General features: G+C 30.2%; 1 long non-coding RNA gene across 1 annotated transcript; it reads right to left on the reverse strand.

Annotated features, from left to right (window-relative positions):
* Positions 1 to 929: 929 nt before the first annotated feature.
* LOC122580846 lies at positions 930 to 1711 on the reverse strand. The gene is made up of 2 exons (XR_006320896.1): positions 1508 to 1711; positions 930 to 1329 (listed from the first exon to the last, which is right to left on the reverse strand). It is a non-coding gene; the product is annotated as an uncharacterized LOC122580846 (long non-coding RNA).
* Between the last annotated feature and the right edge of the window lie 4779 nt (positions 1712 to 6490).

Here is a 6490-nt window from a genome sequence, read left to right on the forward strand (position 1 = left end):
ATTATAAAAAGTCAAAAAAGAAGAAGTTGTGTTAGTAAAGTATATATATTTCACTTTTTAAGAGTAACTTTTTGATTATGCTTGATTGTGATTTCAGAATTTGACTGATGCTGAAGATGGAGAAGTTGGCTATGAAGTTGATAATAATTTACCAAAGAAAAGAGGTAAACATGTTACACTAATTTTCAGTTAAAAAGTTGTGTGATTACTATGTTTGAAAATTAATTAATAGTTGTTTCAAGTATTTAAGGTGTATGGTTTTTCTTGTAGAAAAATGAGAATGAGAATGTGTACTCTGGTAGTGAGATATAAGTCATAGCGGGTATGCTAATTTCCAGCTATGGTTGATTTCTTCCCAGTTATCCTATGCACCATTATCAGTTTCATGTGCCCAGTGGAGACATGTTTCACCTTCCATAGTTGCAATATGTAGGATTTGAAGTGCAGAAATCATCACAAGTTAGCCTTTCTGATGCATCATTGAATCCTCCTAATACACAGACCTCCAAATTCAACAATTAGCTTTCTATAGCTAGTTTGTCTATTTTTGCTATCCAGTACATTTATCTGTGTTTTTTCATTTTTTGGCGCATTTGTTTGGTTGGTTTTACAAATTGGTGTTTTTTCATTTTTTGGTGCATTTGTTTGGTTGGTTTTACAAATTGGAGTATTATTTGAGTAACTCATGGACATATCTAGTGTGAGACATTTGTTTTGTTTGCTTTTTAGACCAGTGATGTTTCATGATGTTTCATGATGGAGTAATGCAGTATTGATATTTTATAGTACCATGCTTTACTTTTTATGAAAAACTATTCTATTTAATTTATTTTAGATGCAATTCGTTCTTAGAAAGCTCTGAAAACTAAACATGGTTTCTGGCTGATAATACTGCTGATGGCAACTATTGCAAATCATTGGTTGTGAAATTAGAAAAACTTATATACACATAACGAGACGAAAATGTTCTCACAAAATCGTAATTTCATATGTACATGAATCTTTAGTGCACTAAGAACAAATTTCACTATATATACAAGCATTCATCATATACAAATGGCTGTGATAATCGTCTTGAAATCTCTATGCTCTGCACTCGTATACTTCACATCACCCTATGTCAGCACCACAACCTTTCCTATACATATCCACATACAGCAGCAACATTTCCGACAATCACAACATTGGTGGCTCTCATCAATACTTTATGCTCTGCACTCGTATACATACTAAAAGGACATGCCAAGAGATAAGGAGTTATCATTCACCACCTCAAACATGTGACTACTGCATATGTGAGACATAAGCTCAAAATCACTTTCAAGAAACCTGAAAGACCATGGTCAATTGTCAATGAATTTATAAGTGTACGGATAATCATAAAACTGATTTCAATCACCTATGTTAAGTCAAGTGTTGTATTACAAACTGAATCTGTTGTAAAACAAGTTAAAATGTTCAATATACAAAACGGTTCAAAAAAAGAAAGCATTGGCCCAACCAGTACCTAAAAATTAAAATTACCATTCAGTTTCGACGCGTCTCTTTGCCAACTCGTTCATGACCTATCAGATAAATAGATACACAATTCTTGAAAAGGAACAACATTAGTATTAAAATGCAAGCAAGACACGATATTTTATATATTACTAAACAAAGGTACTACCTTTCCAATTCACCCTTTAACAGCCTTAATAAGTTAATGAAGCTTAATTCCTATAATAGCAACATTCACAAACACATATTATATAAGTTACTTTGGAATTCAGTTAAATGCACTCAAATCTATATGAAAAAAAGCTTGAGCTGCTACTAATCGACTTCAATTATCTCTCAAAAAGGATAGGCAAATTAAAGATCCCATATGTATATGCACTTATAAAATGGCTTTGTAATTTGACAAAGATTAGGCAAAATTGGGTATAAATTTAATACTAAATTGAGATGCCCCTAAAAAATGAAACCTCTTGGGATTAGACAAATGACCTCTACCAGCAATGAAGAAAACCGACCATAGCAGTCGACCTATAAAACTCCGGTGGTCATATGAATAACCTCAATCGAAAAAAGAGTTAAAAAATTACCTGGAAAAATAAATATCCAAAATCCCCAAAACTTTGATCCTAACTCAACCCATTAAAAATTTTAGGTCAGAAATTTCAACCCTGACCCACAACTCGTCAACCCATGACCCAACCCATATTACCAGATAAGCAAATATATAAAAATATAACGGAATAAATCAACCAATATAAAGCTCTATCATTGATGTATATGTTGAAAACAAAAAGTACCAAAACAAGAACGAAATGCGAGGGTATTATTGGAACTTGACACAAAGTTAATAAAATTAGTGTCTCACCCAACATTAGTTAACATCTCATAAAATTTTGAATCATCATCTTATTTTATTAGTGAAGTTCGGTTAGATTAGATATATAGAAAATGAGAATGAGGCGTATGGATAAGTAAATTGTGGAGTATAAGATATTATATATAAATCAAATATTTTTAAGATATCAGGTTGACGGGTCGACCTGACAACCCAACCCAAAAAAATTCAGGTTGGCGGGTTGATGGGTTGACGGGTTGATAGGTCGAAAATCCTCAACCCTAACCTGACCTTTTTCGGGTTAGGTTCGGGTTAGGTTAAAATTGACAGCCCTATTAGTAATATGTGATTCAATGTAGTATTTCTCTAACAATAATGACATTGATGTCATTAAAATCAAAAACCAAAATGGACAAGGGTAAACATGGAATTGAAAATTAGTTGCAATAAAAACGGCACTTTCAAAGGTTTATTTACCTTTTCATAATTTTTAAAGCAGTCTCTTTTTATATGCATAATTTATTTTATAATTATTGGTTTTTCAATAAGTTTCTTACGGAGTTGGTTATTGTCAAAATACGAGATCTATTATTTATTCATTTGTAAGCAATTTATTAACTTTTTAGTGTCTACATGTCAACAATTTTATTTTAAGTGAATATTAAGTGAGTGTACATGTAAAAAAAAATGATGTTTTCTATAAACATGTATGATTCCAACATTTACACATGTGATGACTTTATATTTTTAGATGTACATGTGTGCACATTTAATTTTCACATGTAAACATATAGGTTTTTCTTTAATATTACATATGTGAATTAATAATTTTTTTCATCTAGTTTTTGTGCAATTATTAATTGTGTGCATATATATACTAGTGTAATCTCGTCATGCATTTGATGACTTTACAAAATTTTCGAAGTGTACATATGTGCGCATATAATTTGAGGTGTATATATGTGAATATCTAATTCGCACATATGAATTGATAATTTCTTTCTCTTCTTTTATTGATATTTTTAAAATTATGCATATATATAAACAATATAAATCAAGAATCAAACAGGAAAAAGCTCCAGTTATTTTAGCTTTCCTTTCGAAAATACGTCGATCATACTCAACGTATGCAAATCTCCACTCGGAACGTGGCCGTTAAAACCCCCCCCCCCCCACATGACTTGCACGTGAGGGGTAAAGATGTAATATCGCGTTTCTTAATTATTTAAATGGTACCTAACGTTTGCACGATATTGCTGGTTTCATACCTAATGTTTCTTAATTACTTAAATTGTATCTAAAGTTTAATTATTAATTTTTTTATTTTTTTTATTTTGAAAGGTGAATTCCACTTTAAGTCAATGTCTTAAAAATTGGTATATTAGTCATACTAATGTGGAAAACTTTCTGGTATTATCGGTATTACCAAAAATACCGGCCGGTACAACTATTTTTAATATGTTTTATTTTACTTTTATGAAAAATTTCCAAATTTTGTTACAATTTAATGAAAAAGTCAAAATGCACTTATAATCCACTAAAAAATAATATTAAATAGGTTTTTGATAGCAAAAAATAAGTTTAAAGTTCACAAAAAACCAAAATATCATAAAAATAATTTTATAAAAAATTCAAATTTACTTTTTTGAAAATATTGGGCATACCGCAACGGTAATACTAGAAATATCTAGGAATACCAGAAACATCTACCGCTTGATACCCATACTTAAAACATTGCTTGAAGCTTCGTGTCGCAGTAAATACTGTCCGGTACTTCTGGTATTCCGGTATTACCATTGCGGTATTTCCGGTATTTTCAGAAAAGAAAATTTGAATATTTTTTTGAAATTATTTTTATGATACTTTATTGCTATTTTTGGTTATTTGTGAACTTTAAACAAATATTTGTTATGAAAAAACTATTTGGTCTTATTTTTGAGTGGATTATAAATGTTTTTGACTATTTTCGTTAACTTCTAAGTTTTGGAAAATTTTTATGAAAGAATAATAAAATAAATTAAAAATAGTCGTACTGGTCGGTATTTCTGGTAATACCGATAATAGTCGTACCGTCAAATTGAGCTTTGTGATTGATTAATAAGCTATTATGTCAGTTGTCTTTTAGTATATATAAAGATAAAGATATCTTATTTTTAGATGTAACATATTCTAAATATTTCAATTAGAATATTACAATGTTATATGTGTTTGCTATAAAGATTACATTTTTACATGTTTTATTTTTTGTGTATGTATCATAACGATTACTAAAAAAAACTTTAAAAAAAGAATAATAGTACAATTACTTTTAAAATCTTAATATATTTCCATTAAGTTTTATTTATTTTTTAGTAATTATCTTTATATTCATCTTTACATATATTAAAAGAAAATTGACATAATAGTTTATTAACTAATCATAGTTCTTGATTATATAAAATTGAAAATTAGAAAGAAAATGTTGAATTTGTTTTTACTAATTAAGTGATGAAAATCTAAAATAAAAATTCTCGAGTTGGCAACTACAAATTGTGATAATTATAAATTAAGTATTTAGTGAAGGTAAAAAATGTAAAAGGTACCATTTAAGTGATTAAGAAACATTAGGTATGAAACTAGCAATATTGTGCAAACGTTGGGTACCATTTAAGTAATTAAGAAACGCGATATTACATCTTTACCCCTCACGTGCGAGTCACGTGGGGGGGGGGGGGGTTTAACGGCCACGTAACGACGTTAGCCTCCACTGTGGTCCGAGTGGAGATTTGCATACATTTGGTATGATCAACATAATTTTGAAAGAAAAGATATGAAACCAGTAATATGACACAAACGTTAGGTACCATTTCAGTAATTAACTCTAAAAAATAACTTAAACTAACAAAACCATTATAATCTTTTATATTAATAAAAAAAATTGTTTCTAGAAGATTTTTTTATAAAAAAAATCTGATGTGGCAAGTTGTCCCCCTTTCCCGCCATAGGTTTCTACAAACATTTACGTCATGTTCCCAAATTATTGTTTCACTATGAAATTCTTTTCCCTCACAAAAAACCTTGCGCTCCAACAAAAGAATTAGAGAGGCATTGATTGGAAACTATCTTGACAAACCAAAATAAGCAACCTTAACATGGAAGTTGTTGTCTAGAAGAATGTTGCATGCTTTCATGTTACGGGGATTGATGTCAGATTCATGAAGGTTGGCTAATGCTTCTGCTGTTTTTATGGCTATATTAAGCTTTAAGGTCCAGCTAAAGGAGCTAGATTTGGTTTATTAATACAATGGGTCAAATGGGTAAAATAACTAAAAGTTCTCTAAACTGTTCTTCTTAAATATAACCTATGAAAATATTTTATTTCATGCGGGTATGTTTAGTCAAAAGTACAAGATTTGTAATTAAACCCAAACTTCAAAATGCACTCCAACATTTTTCTATTTACATGATTGTATCTTACTTTTTCGGACAAATCTTATATAGTGACATTGCTTATACTTTGCCCTTTGGGTTGGTGTTTTTAGTCGACATGACATCGATTTGCAAAAACTTCATTGATAAGGGAGTATACATGACTAATTGTTGGAATAATGTCAAATTTTTTACGTACTACAAATAAGGGTTGTTGAACATAATCAATGAAGAGACGTCGATGTGGCTTTCATATATGCACTTGGGAGTTGCTATTGAATAGGAGATGTTCATGTTAGTTTATTTATGTGTTGGAGACACTTGGTAAAAAAAAATTCTCACGCTGCTTTCTCTTTGCCGCCTACATACTTCTTATTTTCATATTGTTGATTGGTATATCTTGTCATTGATCCAAGACCAATAATTTCTAACAGTTTCACAATATATTCAACTCCTGAAGAGAAATAATGGGAAACAGACCAGTTGCTTTCTTTTCAATATGGATTTGGATTCATGATATATTCCAATCATTTTTTGCAGGAAAAGAGAGACTCAATACTGGCCAAAATCAAAGTTTCACAATATATTGAACTCGTGAAAAGAACTAATTTCTTCAATGATACAATCCCAGTTGGGTATGATGGAGAATTAAATACAATCAACAATTGTATGTTCAATGTGTCTCACCCATTTTTAGAGGGGGGCGTAAAGAGCTTTTCAATAAAGTTGATACCATGAGATGCCTTTTTA

This window comes from Erigeron canadensis, chromosome 9 (genome assembly GCF_010389155.1).
Source record: "Erigeron canadensis isolate Cc75 chromosome 9, C_canadensis_v1, whole genome shotgun sequence".
NCBI lineage: Eukaryota > Viridiplantae > Streptophyta > Magnoliopsida > Asterales > Asteraceae > Erigeron > Erigeron canadensis.